The sequence below is a fragment of the Mus pahari genome, chromosome 10, assembly GCF_900095145.1.
Source record: "Mus pahari chromosome 10, PAHARI_EIJ_v1.1, whole genome shotgun sequence".
Taxonomy (NCBI): Eukaryota; Metazoa; Chordata; class Mammalia; order Rodentia; family Muridae; genus Mus; species Mus pahari.
The window spans coordinates 74855884-74877381 of record NC_034599.1 but is presented as its reverse complement, the minus strand read 5'-3'; the positions used below and the strand labels follow the sequence as shown (position 1 = coordinate 74877381).

At 41.6% G+C, this 21498-nt stretch overlaps 1 protein-coding gene across 8 annotated transcripts in view; it reads right to left on the bottom strand.

Annotated features, from left to right (window-relative positions):
• Positions 1–21498, bottom strand: part of Myo6 (myosin VI) — a 140307-nt gene that overhangs the window by 101134 nt on the left and 17675 nt on the right. Inside the window, exon 1 of one of the 8 annotated variants that reach the window (XM_029543568.1) lies at positions 20701–21354. The exons of the other annotated variants lie outside the window; for them this stretch is intronic. The gene's annotated coding sequence lies outside the window, so the exon portion shown is untranslated. Of the gene's footprint in view, positions 1–20700; positions 21355–21498 lie in introns of those variants that run through there. 8 annotated transcript variants of the gene reach the window in all.

The window sequence follows — 21498 nt, the reverse complement described above, 5'->3', positions numbered from 1 at the left end:
CCTCGAACTCAGAAATCCGCCTGCCTCTGCCTCCCGAGTGCTGGGATTAAAGGCATGTGCCACCACGCCCGGCTGGTTCCTACCTTTGTTTCCACTGAGGACGCTCAATGTAATTCTATGATGTGTGTTCATGATGATTGCCTTTGTGCTTCTGTTATTGTGTCATTTTGTCTGTCTCTAAAACAGCATGAGGCAAAACTCAAACCACCCTCGGAACTTCTAAAAACAATGGGGCAGCAAATTCTGCGGCTACTTAACTCGCTTTCAAATTTTACAAGCTAAGTTACTATTCTTGGCATGCTTAATTTACACTAGTGTCTTGTGTTTGTGAATGTAAACATCTATAGGGTGAAATGTAACTCACGGTGGTGGCATTACATGAGGAAGCTATTGCCTTTCTGCCCGGGACCTTAGCTGCACCCACATGCACACACCCCACTACCTCTTCAAACAGGTTTTCAAGGTCTTTATCTTAGCCATGTCTAAGATACAAACAACTAAAATATAACTATAAAAAAAAAAAAAAATGGGACAATAGAATCAAGAAGTGGTCATTTTAGAGCCTTGTCCTTGCTTCCAGATCAACACACATTAGAAAATATATCACAAGGGTAGGTGCTAATATATTTCACTCAATCGTAAATATAATTTAGTTTTAGTCACTTATACCTTAACAAATCTTAAAAGAGAAAAATAAAATAAAAGTGTCATGATTCAAGAGGCGTTAAGGCCTATTCTCTCTCCATGATGGATGATTCAGGAGGTAGACCTCAGCCACCAACTTTCCATAACCTAGAGTAGAAGTCAGGCACATTTGGAGAAAAAGGCAGACTTCACTCGGCCATGTTTGCTGAAGGTATATAGAAGGCAATCCCACCCAGCTAGAAAGAACCCAGGTCATTATCCTCTAGATGAAGAGCTCTGCCACACCCACAAGAGCATCTTAGCGACAAGGCTATTCGTAGCTACAGGCGTTAAAAGGCCTCAGAGGAGCTGGAGACTCTGTCATTAAAAGCATGAGCTGCTCCTACAGAGGACCTGAGTTCAGTTCCCAGCACTCACATCAACGACTCAAAACCAGCCACCTGTCACTCCAGCTCCAGGGACTCTGATGTCCTCCTCTGGTCTCCCTTGGCACCTGCATGCATTTGACATGCACATACACATTTTTTTAAAAAAAAACTTCAAAATCTTTAAACAATAAAATTTAAGTTCTTAAATATAAAGACAAGTCCTATTTATAACCCTAGCAGGACTTAAGGTTTTTATTCTTCGGCACTGTTGGTACAACATATGCTCGATTATAACAACCTCAAACTGTGTTTAGTCCAGTTTCTCATTAATTCCTTTTGGAACTTCTTCTTTGGTGTTTTTGCCACCCTCTCAATATAGGACCATCAGTCTTCTTTTTAATAGGGCAAAGGATCTTACTCTTAAACTCTAACCTTAAAGTGATGAGGGGAGCTATATATAGTCCAAGACCTGCTGATGGTGCTAGACATGGTAAGAGCAATCAATGTGAGGGGACACGCCTAAAGCTCACAGGGAAATGATGTTTGGAGGTCAACACAATCAGATAAAATTTGGAAACAAGCTCTTTGTGCTACCGTGATTACGGCCAGTTCCTGTTAGGGAAACCGATCGATTTGCCTTTCCAGCCACTAGACTGGTCAGGAGGCGCCTCCTGAGAGGGGGGGCTGAGCTCCTCTTCAGCATTAAAGTGACTACAGAAGATGATCATCACCTCTCGGCTCCCTCCACAAAAGAACCTGAAGGATTGAGTCAAGTGTATTGGGGGCAGGGTGATGACTCACAGAAAGCATTGCAAAAGGAGTGAAGATGGCAGCTGGGAATCCACACCAAGATTGGCTGCAACCAGCTAGGACCACCAGCGCATGCGCAGAGAGGCTCCCGCCACTCATTACACTCCTAAACCGCACAGCGGTGGATGGATGGAGATTCCGCATGTGGCACATGACATCACATGTAGGACTACATGTAAGAGACCCCATTGTTGTAGAGCACCATCCCCTCCAACAATGATGGAGGAGCCTCATGAAGTCAGGAAGTAAACAAACTTCGTGGATCTGGGAGAGCTGGAACTTAACCAAATCCACAAAGGCCTCTCCCAGAGGCTATGGAAGCAGCAGAGAGCTGCGGGGGAGGGGGCCTGGGAGGAGAGGCTCAGAGCTGTCCTGCTGCCAGCAAGTCATGCAGAGACACCCCCCACCCCCCACCCCGGTTGCAGCTTTTGTGATTGGTCACTCATGCTAAGGAGAGCTCTCTGGTGATGTAGCTGCGTGTTGAGTTGTCCAGGCTACTGTAAGTTACCCCTTACATATATATATGCCTGAAACTAAAACAAATAAAACCTCATTGGTTCACTAGGTTAGGTGTGGGCAGAATGGCTATTTTTGTCTGGTCTGAGTTCCTTATTGGAATGAGCAGGGGTGTGCGTGCAGGGATGGGTGAGTATGAGTGTCCTGTCTCCCCAGGAAAAGTCTCACCTAACATCCACACTAAGCAAACGAGTTAAGCACCACCAATCCTTTGTATAGCCCTGCATAGCTAACCTTCCGCCTTCTGGCTTGCTCCCTCTGAAGAGTGTTATTTTCCTAAGCAACTGTTACTGCTTCTGTTGCAACTGTGTCTGTGCTCAGTTCTCTATTCCAGGACACAGGACCTAGAGCCCCTCTGAAGCCTGGTGCCAGATAGTGGATTATAACATTCCTTTAGAGGGCATGGAGAGAGAGCTCAGACCCTACCACTCTTGCAGAGGACTCAAATGGGCAACTCACAACCACTTGTACCTCCAGTTTAGGAGGACCTGATGCCTCTGGCCTCAGAGGACACCCACATTCACATGTACACCCCCCCAGACACACACACTTCACCCCACCCCCCAACACATGATTTAAAAATGAGCTAAAAAATATCCTTCCAATCAGACACATTGCTTGTTATTCAACATAGCACTTCATATTAGTGTGCTGAATTGAAACACGGTCGGAAATAAATACAATAATAGATTCTAACTCAGATAAAATACAAAGTTGGAGTCAGCATTAGGTGAGGTGGTAGGTTTTGCTTTAGTATCCAGTGACTTACATAAACCTCCACTGTAAGCCAGAAGCAAGCACTTCCATAGGTATTTCCAGGAGTGATTCGAGCCACTTGGACTCCTGACTTCTTTGGAACAAAGCTCGACACAATGCAATGTGTGTATCATTACGATCTTCCATAACAGTCAGCTCTTATGAAACCACCATGGTTTCATCAAATCACAAGGCTGTTGAGATGGTAATTCCTTGAAAACAGAAAGCATCACAATACAGTATCCAATCTGATTGTATGTTCCAAGGCTGCTTCTGCCTTCCCAGCCCCCAGCACACAGTGATTGCTAAATGGAGAGCTGTATTGAGGATTAAAGGGCTTAAGTTCCCCAAACACTATCAAAAACAAGGGGCCTCCTTGCTTTTTCTTGGGCACAGACTCAGTGAAACTTCCCTAGCTATGCTGTGGCCACTTCGCCTTTATCTCTAGCTGCCAACATGGCTGCGCTCGACTTCCCTCAAGGCAGCTCCCCCTCACGAACTCCAAAGTCCAACCTTACCTTACCAACCTTGCTTAAAGCTCTTGGTTATTGAGGTAGGCTAAACTCAAAGGCTAAATCGGAGCAGATTCATGGCTCAGTTGCAGTTTCACATCTCCTCCATTCTTAGACTTATTTACACAATGATTACTTAACAATTAAAATTCAACTCAGCTACAGTTTGGCCTCAATTCATAGGCGTTAGCATCCTGGAAGAGCCTGTTACAACTACTAATAACTCTTTCTAAAGGAAGACTTTTGTTTTCATCCAATGCTGGAGCCTGCTTTGTTTCTGCAATTAAATTACTCACATTAAAGTAGTGTTCCCAGCAACAACCCCCTTCCCAGAACCACTCGTGCTGATGGTGTCTTTTAAAGCCTCATTAGTACACTAGTTCTGTATTAGTTAATAAAAAGACATACTTTTTTTTTCTTTTAAATTCCAAGGGTAGCCTTTGTTAAAGCTTGTCTAACCAGAGATCCTCCTTTCCTGGATGTTCTTTGGAGCTGCTGGGACCTGCCTGCACTGCTTGCTCTCTACAAAATACATATTTAAGTCCCTGCATGGCCAAAGGCATCCTTATCCTACTTCATACTTAGCTGAGAGACTAAACACAGATACACACATTTATTAAATGTACAAAATTTACTCTGGGCTGAAAGATATTTTTCTTTGGAGTTTTGAGGACACAATCAAGTATTTGTGGTACGCTGAACTGCCTGCAGTTCCATCCTTTGCACGGCCTCTGTCTCCACCCTGAGACTAAGAAGCCTGAAGGGTCTTGAAGGGTCCCAGTCTTCATCCTGATGGGTGTTCACAGCTTCCATGGTTACATAGCTCAGCAGTCGTTTCTTCACTTCATTGTAATGCACAGCTCCGTTTGTTTCCCTTGGATCTTTAAGGCAGATCCACTACGAAACCCAGGCTAGTCTCAGGTCTGCTGAGCAATGTCTTGATAGTACTTTTCTTTCCTTTTATCTTATATCTTCTGTTCTCTCTGAAAGTTTGATAGTTCGATGTCAGTGGTATATGTGTATGACTTAATGCTCTTATTTTTTCTCTTTTCTACTATCCAGTTTATCTCTTTATTCTAACCATCCTGGCAATGTCCTCCACTTGGCTTTCTAATCTTGGATTTCATTTCTGTGGTCTGACTTTGAATTTCCATCCCTGGTCTGCTGGCTCCTGCTTGTCTGTTACTACTGCCTGTCAGCTATCCTTGCTAGAAAGGCACCCCTTAGCATGCATGGTTCTCCATACTCAGCCTGCTCACTAACAACAAACAAATAAACAAAAATACAAACCAAAACAACAATAACAAAACAACAATAACAACAACAACCAGCTGGAGGACTTTGTGTTTGGGTAACTGGGCAGGGCCAGCCACATTGTACAGAGAGGTTCCCCACCATAGAGATGTGCCAGTCTTTCTCTTTCCTCTCAGATTCTTGGGATAAAAATGAGCATCACAGAAGGATTAACTGAGATGCTCAAAGATATCAATAATGAAAAAGTATGTTAAGGGAAAAGTGGAAGCACACAGAACTATCAGAACCACGGCTGTCCATAATTCTGCATATGTTACATCCAACACATGACTGAAATCCTGCTCTTGCTGAATTTTGTTACTTTTGCTTCATTTTGGAGGTCACGGCCTACAAAGTAAAATGTCTAAATTACAAACACACAGCTTATACTCTCTTAAACTAGCTTACTAAAGCACAGTGGCAAGGACCTGTGCTCTCAGTTACTTTATAAGTTGAGGCAGGGGATTCTCTCAAATGCTTTAAGTGTTTTTAAATTATCATTTTAAGTTTTAAACATATATTCACATCCTCCAAAGTGATTCCTAGCTTCAAAGCAATTCCACTGAAATTCCAACCGATCTTTTTTTAAAAAAACAGAAAAATTTTTTAAAAATTTATGCAAAATACAAGGTGGTCAACAATTGCCAAGATATTCTTACAGAATAACTGGACAGAAAGCTAAGTTGTGACTGTACACTGTTAAGAATAAGTCAGTGCTGGTGATATACGAATAGACAGACCAACAAAACAGGATTCACACAAAGAATATCTGACTCCTTAACAACAAAAACAAGGAATACACAATAATGAGGAAAGATAAACTTGCCATCAAATGCTGCCCAGAAAACTGAATATGTATTTAGTAGAAACACAAGTTTGAGCCACATTTCAAATAACAGCATCCAGCAGTAACATAGATGATTTACAAGGGGAAAATATAGTAAATCTTCCATAACCCATACAGAACATTATACGTATGACTTCAAACTAGAGAAATTAAAATAGGCTCTAAAGCAAGATTAGCTACACAGATAAAAAATTCACAAACCTCTGTAGCTCTTGGATTTATATTTCTAAGAGAAAGTTGAGGGTTTTTTTTTTTTATATACTTATAGTCGTGAGTGTGTGTGTGTGTGTGTGTGTGTGTGTGTGTGTGTCCTTCGGAGAGGCATCAGTTTGAGTCTTTTTGTCTATTGATTAGATGATCTGACTTTTCACTGTTGAGGTCCTTACTCTGCATATTAGCCCCCTAAAAACGATAGTTGGGCAGTATTTTCTCCCATTCTTTAGGGTGTCTTTTGACTCTAGTGGTTGATTTCTATGCCGTGAAAAGCTACTTGGATTGAGGCTATTCTATTGGTCTAGTTTTTCCTGCTTTGGCTTTGCTTTGGGAGGGTTTTATCCATAGGAATCTTTGTTTATATACCAATGTCTGAAAGGTTTCTCTGTTTTCTTGTAGTACTTCACTCTCCTCACTTTGTATGGCTAAAGTAAAAAATAAATAATAAAATAAAACAACATATGCTGACGTTAAGATTCAAAATATTAGACCAGTCTAAGCAGAACTTCTCTATGATCACAGTATTCTGATACTGGGCATAGAGGCAAAGGAAACCCAACCCCTCCCACATCTACTGCCTCCATACTCACAATAGCCAAGTTATATAGTATCCTAGGAGCCCATCAGTGGATGAACTGATGAAAATATGCACACTGAGCTTTAATAATCCACAGGGAAAAAAATGAAACCATGTCCTTTGCAGGAATATATATATATATATATATATATATATATATATATATATATATATATATAATTGGAGATTATCATAGTAAATGAAGTAAGCCAGTCTCACAAGTCCTAGCATGGTGTTTTCTCTTGTCTATAGAGCTAGGGAGAGGGGAAAGGTGTGTGGCAGGAGAAAGTCAGGTAGGAAGGATAACTGGAGGAAACATGGTTGAGGAACAGTAGGCGCCTGCATGGAAACATCACAAAGAACCACCTTCCTTTGTTCAGCTAATGCAACTTTGTTTCCTGTGGCATATTCACACAATGGAGTAGTGTACACCTTGGAGAGAAAGGGAAATCCTGTCACTATGGCAATGTGGGATCATGCATGTTCTCAGTCATCTTTAGACAGAGAAGTTGATCACAAAGGAGTGAAGAACAGATTCCTAATACCTAGATGTTAGGGAGGGTGGGACAGACTGAGAGATTGAACAAGTACCCAAAGACACTTAAACAGGAGGCACCAGTTCTGACAGCTCCATAGCACAGTGGGGTAACTAGAGACCACAATGTTTACTCATTTCAAAGTAACCAGAGAACTCAACATTTCCCAATGCATAGGAAGAATTGTGTCTAAGAAGGTGAGATGCTAATTACTCTGTGCCCATGTGCTAAATTATCATACCATCCTTTAAAAACAAACTAAAAGTATGTGTCAATTTACAAGAGAAAGGGACCAAAGGAAGAGAGAAAGAGAGGAAGAACCAAGCGGGTCGTACACATGTCTAATCCCAGCACTCAGCCAGCTAAAGCAAGAGGACTACGTGGGCCAAACTAACCTGGACTACACAGCAAAAGCTTGTCTCAGGTACGGGAAAGGGATGGAGAAACGGAAGGGCAGGAAAATGCATTAAACTAACAACTTTGGCACTATGTTCTTGTTTATTCACTCTTCTCTGCACTGGAATGTATCTCAGCAGAATTGGGAGCCCCGCTGATCCTCCCTCTCTGCTTGCTCACATAACCTTTTCAATGTGAGAAAGCTTTCTTCTTTGTGCTTAAAGCCTTAACCTGGGAAAAGTGTCAAATGAACCAGTGCAACTTGCATAGGACGCTGAACTCACTAACTCTTGTGAAACACAACTGGAGTTATTTCCAACAACCCCTGTTCCTGAGTTGGAAGCACCAGGCATAGAGTTGGTGCAAAAAGTAAAAATAAAAAATAAAAAAATATAAATAAATAAATAACAATCCAGTGAATGAATGGTTGGATAAGTAGCTGAAAATTTACACACACTTCCTGAAAAGTAGAGTAAGCCCATGTAGTTAAAACAAATAGCAGTGGGACTTTCAAACATGACTAAATTACAAAGAGGCCCGTTGCCCCTGCACGGGACCTTCCTCTGCAGACAGTGACTTCCTGCTGGCATGCAGCAGAGCTGGCTGCTGCAGCCGCCCTCTCCAGTGGTGTGCTCTACCCTTCTTTCCCCTTACTCAAATAACAAATCTCCCTCTCGCTCTGCTCTGCGCCACCCAGCTGCTTCAATCCATAGTCTGACTTTTTTCCAGCCTGGTTTCATTCAACAGAACAGAAAGCTGCTTTTATCTTGTTTTGTGTGCAAATCTGGTTATTTCAATCTACCCTTCCCAACTCAGTGCTTTCCATAAAGCCTTTCTAATTGACATTTCTCACGCCATCACATAAAAGACCATTCCATGGATAGCTTGAAAACAAACTGAGGAGTAAGTATATATAAGAGGGGTGGCGGCTCACACCTACAATCTCAGCTCTTAAGAAAGAGTGGCGGGTGAATCCCTAGTGAGTTTGAAGGTACCCTGGTCTACATAGTGAGTTCCAGACAATCAGGAAAACACAGTGAGACCCCATGGATGCATGGATAGATAGATAGATAGATAGATAGATAGATAGATAGATAGATAGATAGATAGATAGAAGGAAAGAAAGAAAGAAAGAAAGAAAGAAAGAAAGAAAGAAAGAAAGAAAGAAAGAAAGAAAGAAAGAAAGAAAGAAGAGGGAGGGAGGGAGGGAGGGAGGGAGGGAGGACAAATCAATAGGGGCTAGAGAGATGGTACAGCAGTCAAGAGTGCTTGTTGCTGTTCCAGAAAATAAGAGTTCCATTCCCAGCACCCTTATAGTAACTCACACAGTCTGTAACTCCAGTTCTGGGGCTCTGATATCTTCTTGTAGCCTCTTCAGGCAGTGCACACACATGGTACATAGGCACGTATGCAGGCAAAATACCCATACTCATAAAATTTAACCATTAGCAAATAGTGTATCCAACCTTCTAATCATCTCTTAATGGTCAGGCAGAAATCAGACTTATCTCTAAAAACCCAGCCTATATTTTTGTCTCTCTACCAAGACATGTTCATGAGTCATAAATAAAAGCAAAAATAATATATCTGTGTTTCTATTTAAGTGATACTATCTAATAATAACAGAAACACTGGATAACTATAAAAATTATCACAGGAGATGAACAGGATATTTGCAGACAGTTCCTGACTTCATTGTCAAAACAATCAATTGACTCCTTAAAAGTCCCCCAATACTCATGTTAGGGGTAAGAATTCCCCATCACCGCTGTAAAATATTTCATGACTACAATAAAGAGCTTCATCCTATGAGCTGTCACCTGAGTGCAGACACGGGAGAATGCTGAAGTTCCCATCTAACAAGCTGGCTTTTAGGTCCTAATTTTACAGGTTGGGTTTCTGGTTCGGCAGCCCAACCATGTGATTCATGTAATGCTTCCTACCTAAAACCAAAACAGGACCTTATGCCTGCTGGCCAGTAAGCAGGACAAGAAAATGAAAACCTTAGGAAAAGGCTAGAAAGTCTAAGAAAGGTGGTTTAAAAGCTCACTTGCACCCTGTCTCAAAAAAGANAAAAAAAAAAAAAAAAAAAAAAAAAAAAAAAAAAAAGCCCACTTGCTGGGGCTATCAAAAACTAGCATTTGCTCTCTGGTGAAAATCTGCATTTGCAATGGGTGAGTTTCAGGGCGGCCCATGAAGGCAGAATTCTTTGCCAAACAGGGAGAATTTGTTTTCACCTTAAGAAATTCTAAGCACAAAAATTACCGATAAGGGCCAAGGAAAGAAGCACAGATGGAAAGGGCCTGAAAGGAAAAAGGGGAGGAGGAAAGAAATGTGAATCTCAGGATGGGATACTGCACAGGGACGGAAAGGGAACCAGCCAGACCAGCCACAGGGTAGGAAAACTCAAAGGCCTGCAGCAAGGCACCAAAGGACAGCAGGCAAAGGGGCAGGCTGTGGAGAGTCCTACAGCAAGGGAGGGGACAGCCATTTCCTCTACTTTCACCAGTAAGGAACTATAGAGAAAATTAAAGCCTTGTGGGCGCAACAAGAAGATACAGTAGTAACTTTGTATGCAGAAGTAGGAGATGAGACGGAAGCAAGACCAACATAAAGATGCTTGAATCTATCTGCACAAGTGTGCGACACTTAACCCTGAAGTAGAAATGCTCCCCCATATCCCTGGATTGTCTGATTCACTGTTTGTTGCTTTTCCCCAAAGCTTTGAAACCTGCACTTCTATAAAAGCTAATGCGTCCGAACTGTAATATGTGTCTTTGTTCCGAATTTCACTAAACAAACTGTTTAATCAAGTTTCAGAGTGTTCCCCCAAGGTCTTAGCCTTCAAGTCATCTGAATCTGGAAACTGAAGAGCAAAGAATTCTTTTTTTTTTTTTTCCTCTGCATTATTCAGGTAATTTCATTACACAAGTCTAATTAAAACTAAACCAAAATGACTTGGAAAAAGGGAACTGTGTGTTTCCTCATAAACATCACAAAAACTTCATCTTGAACCCTTGAAGCATAAAGTCTGTTTTAAAAGAACTAACAATGTCTGTGTAAAGAATATGCCACTAAACTATGCTTTCTCTATCTTTACTATTAAATTCTGATATTCCCCTTAGAAAAGATATATACATAAAAATCACTGTAACAATTAAATATTTTTTCTCTGGTCATAGTAATAAAAACCAAATGTCTGTGAACACTAAGTTATTCTTGCTCTTAGGGACAGCAAGGCTGGTAAAGCCACACTGTTTCAAGAAGGCAGAAACAATCTAAAGGGAGACTCTAATAACTGCGCTACACCTGGACTAGAGAGCAGCCTTCAATGACTGCTTCCAGCTAGACAGCTCTCTACCTTAACTGTCCCAGCCCGGCCCCGAATTTATATTCAGAGAAAACATTTTTACAAAGTAATTATAAAATAAACTAACACTATAATCACAACTGAGCTTAAGGCAAGATGATCTACTGGGTCGACATTTCACTGATTCACTGAGCATCTTTTCTAACAGGGCAAAGTACTAGGTCCCAAAGACACAAAGGTAAAAGCTGCTGACAGGGAAGGAAGGACAGGTTCACACAGTGTGCATGGCAGTATTTTAAATGCCGATGCAGAGACGAAGTGGCTCAGCAGTTAAGGGCACTCGTGGCCTTGCAGAGGACCCAGGTTCATTTCTAGCACCCACTTGGTAGCTCACAACCATCTGTATCTCCAGGCCCAGTAGATCAAACACCATCTTCTGACCTCCATGGGCACCATACACACATATGGTGCACATACATGTATGTAGGCAAAACAATCTTACACATAAACATAAAATAATAAAATAAAATAAAAACTAAAATGCTGATACAAAGTATTCATGCTGGGGTGGGGGGTGGGGGGGCACAAAGACCAGGACAGATAGCAAAGGAATTTTGCTCTGGACTGAGTACTGATTAGTACAGTATAACTAGCTACACGCTCCGTGAATATAAAACACTGAACGTTTTGCATATCAGGATTCAAAATACCTTTTAAATGTTACTAATTTCTCCTAGCCAGCTCAACTAAAATTCTCCTGTTATCCCTTTCAAAGGACATAATGACCACTGACTTGGACCATGTTTCCTTGAGTACATCACTAATGGCTAGGCCCCCAAATTAGTAACAATGACATGGTATCACACCTTGCTGAAAAGCTCAAGATTTGAATGGCCTCACTGGGAAAGGAAAGTATTCTGCTGAAGGTTTACAAATGTCGGGACCTTTCTCTGGCAGCCTGCTCTCGGACTGTCAATGGAGAAGCAGCAGACTCTCAGGGACGGAGACTAATCTTACAGCAAGCAAGCCCGCGGGTGCTGCTATCCCATACGCCGCCCTCAGACAAGCCCAGGTACCTTTGCAACCTGAGAGAGTATATTTCCAATCTGGCCATCTGCCAGCTCGCCTCACAGAAAGCACCCAGGGACAAGGGCCAGCCCAGCACCCCCACACAGGAGCCAATGCAGCATCACCCTGTGTGTGTGCTCCGGAGACCCAGGGGTGACCTGTACTTTCTCCCACACCTGTTACTAGACACAAAAGAACTGGGGCCCAGTTACTAAGCAGACTCTAACCTTACCAGTGGCAGCGCAGCTCCTGCAGCCTGGAGTCCTGAGAGGATCAGGTTCTGCAGGTCTGCTGGGATGTGACTGAGCCATACAAAAGTGGCGCCTTCGTCACCGCGTGGAAGCAATACTATCCAAGCATAACCTTGTATGTGAAACGAATAACGACCTGATCTACCCAAATTTTTAAGGCACCATTTTATAAAAGGCGGGGGGGGGGAGATTAAAAGATTAGGAGAATTTGTTTCCTTAGTTTTCCTAAGGAAATGTTCTTTAAATAAAATTGTAAATATTACTTAAGAACCCAGTTGAACTGCTGTAATCCCAGCATTCAGAAGACAGAGGCAGGCAGATCTCCTTTAAGGATACCCTGGCCTACAAAGCAAGTTCCAGGCTAGCCAGGGCTACATTTTTTTTCTCTCAATAAAATAAAATACAAAGTTAGTCAGGCAGTGGTGGCGCACGCCTTTAATTCCAGCACTCAGGAGGCAGAGGCAGGCAGATTTCTGAGTTCGAGGCCAGCCTGGTCTACAGAGTGAGTTCCAGGAGAGCCAGGGGTACAGAGAAACCCTGTCTCAAAAAACCAAAAAATAATAATAATAATAATAATAATAAAATAAAACAAAAAGTCACATAAGATACTGCATCCACTCTCTGATAGAGTAGGGATAATGTCCAATGGAAACTAAGAGTGTCAGTAACTTATTTTAAGCTAGAAACTTCCACCCTGCTGACTAACCATGTTTATAGAAGCTGCTATCCGGGCAGCTCAGGGAGAGAAGCCAGCAATGGTCTTTCCCAGCTTGAGCCTTGCGTGTTACAATACCAACCTGCTAAGAGAGCAGTATTTTGACACAATGTTATAAAGGCAATGCAGTGACTCCTGGCTGCTCAGGTTGTCAGAGAAGTGGCTGTTGAGTGCTGAACTTTAAACAGGACACCCATATCACCCCCTTCCAAGGCTCAAGGAAGTCGGGGCAGAGAGAGCAGAGAGAGAGAGAGAGAGCAGATAAGCCCAAACACACTTCCATACATGGCGCTATCACGGCATCCATAACCTCCGTAACAGCTGCGGCGGCACGAGATGCCAGTAAATACTCAGTCTCAGCGGGGAGAGGTTCATGGAGCCTGAGGAGGCCCAGAGGAGAAAGGGCAGTGCAGAGTTGCTAAAATGAAGGAATTATCTACTGCCTTGAGTTACTCTAGTACTTTCATGCCTATGCTTAAGCAAATAAGCACGGTTAAAACCCAGTGGGTCACAAAGCAAAAACAAAATGAACAAACAAAAACTGAAAAAGGGTCCGAGGCGTGGTGGGTGAGAGTGAGGGGGGGGCAGCAAGATGGAAAGAGGATGGAGAGGGGCAAGGGGCGAGAGTGACCAGAACGTATATATGTATGCACAAATGTATGTATGTGTGTGTGTATGTATGTATGTGTGTATGTATATATGTGTATATGTGTGTATATATGTATATATGTGTATATAAAATTATCAAAGAAAATTATCAATAAAGAAAGGAGTGAAGCTGGGCGTGGCGGCGCATGCCTTTAATCCCAGCACTCGGGAGGCAGAGGCAGGCGGATTTCTGAGTTCGAGGCCAGCCTGGTCTACAAAGTGAGTTCCAGGACAGCCAGGGGTACGCAGAGAAACCCTGTCTCGAAAAAAACCAAAAAAAAAAAAAAAAAAAAAGGAAGAAAGGAAGGAAGGAAGAAAGGAGTGAGTGGAGGCTGGAGGATGGCTCAGTAAGAAAGGACATTTGCTGCCAGGCCGGATGAGCTGAGGTCAAACCCCAGGACACACATGATGAAAGCAAAGAATCAACTCCCACAAATTATCCTTTGACTCCACATACACACACTGCATGTGCATGCCCATAAACAGAAAAATAAGAAAATAAACATTTTAAAAGATTTTAAGAAAGCATGGGGGAGATGTCAAAAATAAAAGATATTCACACTGCTGTTTATGGGAGTCCATTCAAAATTAAAATTATTTAAATTTGTAAAGAGCTACTATTTAATAAATTTATTTAATAGATTTAATAAATCCATTAAACCTATTTGAGAGGCAAATATCATGTTTTCAAATTTGTTTAATGATAGAAAAAATTCATAACCATTTTTATTATGTAAAAATTAAATATTTATATTACTTGTAAGAAATAAGAGATAACATCTCAACAAAAACATATTTGCTTTGAGCTACAGCTATATTTTCAACTACACAGTTCATTAAGTAATGAATAAATGAAGCTATGGAAGGTGTTCTAGAAGCATTCTAAAGACAATATCTTTTCTTTACATAAGAGTAAATATAATACAAGATGAAAATGCCATTAAGGACTTACAAAAGCCAGTGATTATCTCTACATAAAATTACTAAATATTCTTTTTTATTACACTATTTTATCTATCTATCTATCTCTTCTCTCTTCCTCTGTGTGTGTGTGTGTGTGTGTGTGTGTGTGTGTGTGTCTTGGTTGGGATTTCTATTGCTGTGATAAAACGCTATGACCAAAAGCAACTTAGAGAGGAAAGGATTTGTTTCATTTTACAACTTACAGTCCATCATTCAGGTGAAATCAGGGCAGGAACTCAATACAAGAAGCTGGAGGCAGAAACTGAAGCTGAGACCATGGAGTGCTGCGGCTTACTGGTTCCTCCCTCATGGCTTGCTCAGCCTGCTTTCTTACTGCACCCAGATCGCCAGGCCAGGGGTAGGATCTCCCACATCAATCACTATTATGGGCCATAGGCTAATCTGGCGGCACTGTCTCAACTGGGGTTCCCTCTTCCAAAATGACTCTATCTTGTATCAAGCTGACATAAAACCATCCAGAACAGGATACATGCTTGTGTGTGGGCACTCATGCCACAAGCATATGGAGGTCAGAGGATGGTAACTTGGGATTCAGTTCTCATCTTCCAACGTGTAGATCCCAGAATGAAACTCAGTTGTCAGTCTTGGCAGCAAGCATCGAGACCTGTGGAGCTGCCTCACTGGCCACAAATACTCACTTCTTTTTGGTTAGATGTTTATGTAGTTTCAGGTATCCCTTTGGGACCCTGGAATGTTTCCCACTCAGAAGAGGGGGACTTCTTACTTCATGGGGTTGAAGGTTTTAGAGACTCATCGTCTGAAGCTGGCAACATGACTCAGCAATTAAACATCTACTGCTTTTGCAGATGACCCGAGTTAAGTCCCCAGCACCCCATGGCAGCTCATGACTCCCTGTAACTCCAGTTCCGAGGGCTGTACAGCCTCTTCCAGACTCTGCACATAGATTCAGGCAGACACTTGAACATATGACTGAGTAAAAAATAAATCTTTAAAACACTTAGTAAATCTATTTAAAAATCCAATCTGTGGAAAGGGGTACTTTAAATTACAACATCACAAACACAGTTCATGTTTAGCATTTTCGTACTTTTTTGGACTAGAATACTTCAGTAGGATAGCTATACACCAGCACTCAGAAGGTCCTGAGCTACAGAAGCAGCCAAAACAATGACACAGGCTTCTAGCACTTCTTTAAAGGTCCAATACAGCATTGGTCCCTTTAAAATTCATGATGTCCTAGTGCCTGCTTGGTAGAAAAACACAGTGCAATCATGCAGAAAATCCCTTGATTCTCTTTCTCTCTCCTACTGAAAAGACAAAGGTAACGCCGCCCATCCACAGATGACTGCACCCCAAAACTCCTTCAGAACTGATTTCCCTCACGTTATGGATTCAGGTTCCAGTATTAGAGCTGAGCTCTGCCACGTGGTCTTGTTTTAGTCACTTCCTGGCCAGCACTTCTCACAGAGCTGTAAGTCCTCACTAAGTACTCATTGGTAAGGTTCAGAACACCTTAAAACAAACTGTTTCTTTACAGTAAGATCTAAGCAGTCAAAATGGAGATGTTTTTTATAGCTGCATAAGGAGTTTATCTAAATGAGGTTATTGATTAAGCAAAATAATAATTTCCACCAACAAATATGTGAAGAGGAATTTTAAAATGTGAGACCAGTAGGTAAAGATGCTTTGTGATGCCTGCTGGCCTGAGTTCAATCCCCAGGATTTACAGAGAGAGAACAGAATCCTGCAAATTATCCTCTGAGCTCCACACCTGTGCCATGACACTCATGCATGCACGCACACATACACATGCACATTAATTAATTAATTAATGTAATTTTAATCTGTGTAAATAATTTAAAATACATTTGGTTATGTAGGGTCAGGTCTGACTATATATGTTCACCGATGTGACCGTTGTAGTCCATATCTACAGGTCAGACATAAAGAACAACTATGAACGGGTATTTTTTTTTTAAAGTGACAGAAATGCCACATCAAGAGCTCCATATAAAAAAGAGCAGAAGCAGGGGAGTGGCCCGGCAGTTAAGAACACATCATGTTCTTGGACCTGGGCTTAGTTCCCAGCACCCACATAGGAATCCAACATGCTTCTCTAACCTCTGGGGGCACTAGTCATGCATACAGCACACACACACACACACACACACACACACACAGGCAAAACCTTTACGAATCTAGAACCCAATAAGGAAACCTGAAAAAGTAAAACAACATTTAAAATGTAAAACAATAGCAGAGCTATCCAAGTATGGTGGCTTACACCTTTAATTCCAGCATTTGGAAGACAGAAACAGGGACATATCTGTGAGTTTAAGGCCATGCTGATCAACAATGCAGGTTCTAAGCCAGGCAGATCTATATAGCCTAGGTCTTAGGGCTTCTATTCCTGCACAAACATCATGACCAAGAAGTAGTTGGGGAGAAAAGGGTTTATTCAGCTTACATTTCCACACTGCTGTTCATCACCAAGGAAGTCAGGACTGGAACTCAAGCAGTCAAAAAGCAGGAGCTGATGCAGAGGCCATGGAGGGATGTTCCTTACTGGCTTGCTTCTACTGGCTTGCTCAGCTTGCTTTCTTATAGAACCCAAGACTACCAGCTCAGAGATGGTACCACTCACAAGGGGTCCTCCCCTCCCTTGATCACTAATTGAGAAAATGCCTTGCAGCTGGATCTCGTGGAAACATTTCCCCAACTGAAGCTCCTTTCTCTGTGATAACTCCAGCCTGTGTCAAGTTGACACAAAACTAGCCAGTACAGCCTCCAAATGTGGAAATCAGGTGTAATAGCACATGGCTGTAATCCCAGCACTGCAAAAAGTCAAGGAGTCAGGAGTTCAAGGAGTTCAAGACCATTCTTTGCCACATTGCCAGGGTATGCATCTACTCTAATATTTTGATCTGAGTGTACCTTATGAATAATGTTAATAATCCTTTCATTTCCAACATGAAATATGGTCTATTTTTTAACTCTTTCAGTAGACAACATGTTTTGATAATTACCAGTTATTACTGAAGGTTTGTTACATTCCTCAGGAATGTTATACCAAGAGGATCATTTGAATTTACAATTTCAGAGGTGAGGAAATAATTGATAAGGGTTAGAATATGAGCTATCTACAAAACCTGAATCTTTTAAACATCCTGGTCACCAATAGCTTTGCTGATACTTGACAGGAAGTTTGTGGTTCTAAGAGCTTGGAGTACAGAACGTGGCAGAGCACTGACTGGCACACATGACCCTGTTGGCAGCACCAGCACTGGGGAAAGCTGGGGCCTGTGGTGCGGCTCTTGGTCCCCATGCACAGGTTCCTGGCAGTGCCACCAGCAAAGGCAAGAGCAGAAAGCAAGATGGGAAGGGAAGCAGTGACCCCACCGCACATGCTGGGCGACCCCACCCCACATGCTGGGATTACACAAGGACACCTAAGAAAGGGCTAACGTGGAAGTGCTCATCTGCAGAGAATTGGGACTGAGTGTAATACAGGCATGGCAACCCAGCAACTGTCCTCCGCCTTATGACAGCAGAAATGTGAATTCTATTGTGCTCACATCCATACAAGGAGTGTTTCGAAAGTCGCTCCAAATTCTCATTTATATTGGAGGAAACAGTTAAGACTTTGTGTTCCCTCATTCAAAATGGGGAGATTAGGAGGGTGGATACTTGATGAGTCTGTTTTACAAGATTGATTGATTGACTGATTGATTGATGAGTGTGTGTCTATCTATATATGAAGCACATGAGTGTGGCTAGCTGGTTTTTGAGACAGTACTATATAGCTTGCCTCTAGCTCATGATCCTTCTGTCTCTGAAACTCAAATGATAGGCTATCGGGTCTGTTATTGTTTGTAACTGTTCAGGATCTATCTTTGTATGTTATTTTCTCTTTAATTTTAATTACAAAGAATGGTCTTATAGCTCTGAGGAATTTATATCTCTGAAGAATACATCCCAAGTTAAAAGACAATCTGCCCTTCCCTTGTTACTCATGAATCAACTTCTTGGATCAGAAACTACACACTTTAGTAGATTCAACAAAGAAGCCTTTTATTTATCTTTTCATTTCAAATTAGAGATGTTGCTATCAAAAAGAAAACCAAACAGACCGGAAATGGCAAATGCAGTACATGCTGGCCAGTTGCACCTCAATTGTGCCTAGACTGGTCACTTTCTTTGTGGCTAGGACAAAACACCTGACAAAAGGAAGGAAGGGGCTTATCTAGGCTCATAGTTTGAGGGTCAGGTTCATCTAGGTGAGGAACTCACTGAGGCAGGAGCTTGAGGCAGCTGGTTGCATAGCAACCACAATCAGGAAGCAAAGCTAGACAGTCACTTGTCCTCGGTTTGTTCTTTTTGTTCATGATAGACCCCCAACTCATGGAAAGGTGTGGCTTCCCAGCCCCACTAACAAGATCCAGATAATCCCACAGGAGCATACCAGAGGCTTGTCTCCATGGTGATTTCCCAGCATGCCCCCCACCCCTCCCCCACACCCCACACCCCGTCTAGTTGACAAACTTAACAACCACAATAGCCTTGTTGCTAAATGCCACCTACTGTGTCAATCACGCAAAATATAGGAATGATTTCTTTGAAAGCAAACAATAAACATTGTTTTGGGGTTTTTAACTTTAAGTTGAAAGATACAAAACATGTGGAGAAAGTGTCTGTCGTGTGTTCAAATGAGCAAACCACAGCTGTTTGAACCTATCTAAAAGTTGCCGAGAAAGTGGAGCAGACAGATGAGACACATACCAGTATGATACTCAGCAGACCAGACGTAATGGTGTAGGCCCCATTAAAGGAATTCTTCTATAAAGAACTGTCTGTAAGGACAAACACTGCAATTTAAATGCATGCTTTTAAATATGCTTTGTAACTTCATATCAACATTGGCTTCTTTTTGTTTGATTGGTTGGTTTTTTTGTTTCGAGGGTTTTTTTGGGGGGTTTGGGGGATTTTTTTTATTATTATTATTTTGGTTTTTGGTTTTTCATATGGGGGGTTGGCAGGATTTTGTTTGTTTTGGGTTGGGTTGGGTTGGGTTGAATTTGGGGTTTGGTTTTTGTTTTGTTTTGTTTTACTTTTGTTTGTTGGTTTGTTTTGTTTTCTGAGACAGGGACTCAAGTGTGTGGCTCAAGGTGGCCTGGAACTCATAGAGATAAGCCTGTCTCTGGCTTCCAAGTGCAGGGATTACAGTTGTGCGGCACCCCCAAGCCTGGCTTCCACTTATCTCCTAAGGAAGGCCATCTATGCTATCTTGTCAACAACACTAAACCCCACTCATGCATTGAGACTCAGCTGACTTGTTAGTTTGACATCAAATAATCAGGAAAGTTAAAACCATGAAAACCTGCCATTTTTCAATTATGCTACCAACAGTTATCAAAAAATGTTTATAAGACACAAGGTATGGGGATACTTTACAAGAAAAATTATGACATACAAACAAAAATACATAAGGCTTTATCAACACGAAAAAGAAATTTATTTGTCTTCAAATATATCTCTCTACAGCATTTATGATGATCTATTGCAAAGTATCTCACATAGAGTAATCCTTTTACACTTTGCTCATTCCCAAAGTCAATCCTTTGACAGTCTAAAAATTGATTTGTAGAGCTATAAAGAGACTCTACTTTTTAAAATAAAGAAAATGTTTCACAATCAAATTCATATCCAACTAGACCAGATTACTGAAATCATATATTCTAAGACTAAAGATTTTTTTAAAAGGCCAAGCCTGGTGGTGCACACCTTATTGCCAGCACTCAGTATGCAGGAGCAGCTGGATCTCTGGCCTAGCCAATCACTCTCCACAGAAAGCTCAAGGCCCCAGCCAGGGGTAATGAACCTGATCCTGCCTCAAGAGAAACAGCAACAAAAGCACAAAGAGCAGCAATCTGCCTGCCTTTTCCATATATATATATATATATATATATATATATATATATATATATATATATATATAAAACACACACACACAATATATGCTGACAATAGTGTGGTTGAGCAAGTAAATTCACTTTTTTAGATGAAAGACGATTCCATCAGTTTTTTAGCGGTAGAACTTATAAATCATGTTATTATTTTCAATTAATATTTGCTTTCAGGCATGATTACATCTCCCATCAGATGAGGCCTATTTTTACCAGGGTGCACTCTGAGGTCTTCTAAAACATAGGTTATGCATTAAAAATGAACTACATACTAATAGTCATCCTTATTCATTTTAGTTTGTATGTATGTATGTATGTATGTTTTGCTTACATGCACATGGATCCCTGGAACTTGGGCTATGGGATGGTTATGGGCCAGCATGTGGGTGATGTTCCATAATCAGAGCCAGGTCCTGTGCAAGAACAGCAAGTCTCTTAACCACTGAACCACACCTCCAACCCCAAACTATATACTATGAATAGTTTCTAATTTATATCAGGATTGGTAAAGTAGTTGCTGCTATTTCAATTCTTTTTTAGTTTTCTACTCAGTATTAAAGCCTCAGTGTCTCACTTCAAGAATCATATACATTCAGTTGAGTATGGTGGTGCATGGCAGATGGAGGAAAGGGTCAGGATCCAAGGCTAGCTCCAATGACATAGTGAGTTCGAGGCTAGCTTGAGGTACAAGCGATACAACAGCACACAACAAACTGAGGAAGAAACCTCAATATAAATATTTTAGCCAAAACAAAAATGAGCACGCATGCCAAGCTGGGGGAGCGTACAGAACTTGTTGCTTTTTAATCACAAACTTTCAAGTTGCTCTGATACCATGATGATACATAGACGGGAAGTGAAAAGCAGACTCAAGGACAGTTGAATGCCAGCTATTACCTGTGAATACTCATCACGTCTTATACTGTTTTAATGCACACTGCTTTTCTTGCAATGCAGTCCATGTGTGTTGAGAGAAAACTCCAGTTGATAAATGACCTTATCAGAAGGTATCTGTCATGTAGGAAAAGCCACGTCACAAAGCAGAGTCAGCACTCGGGAGGCAGAGGCAGGCGGATTTCTGAGTTCGAGGCCAGCCTGGTCTACAAAGTGAGTTCCAGGACAGCCAGAG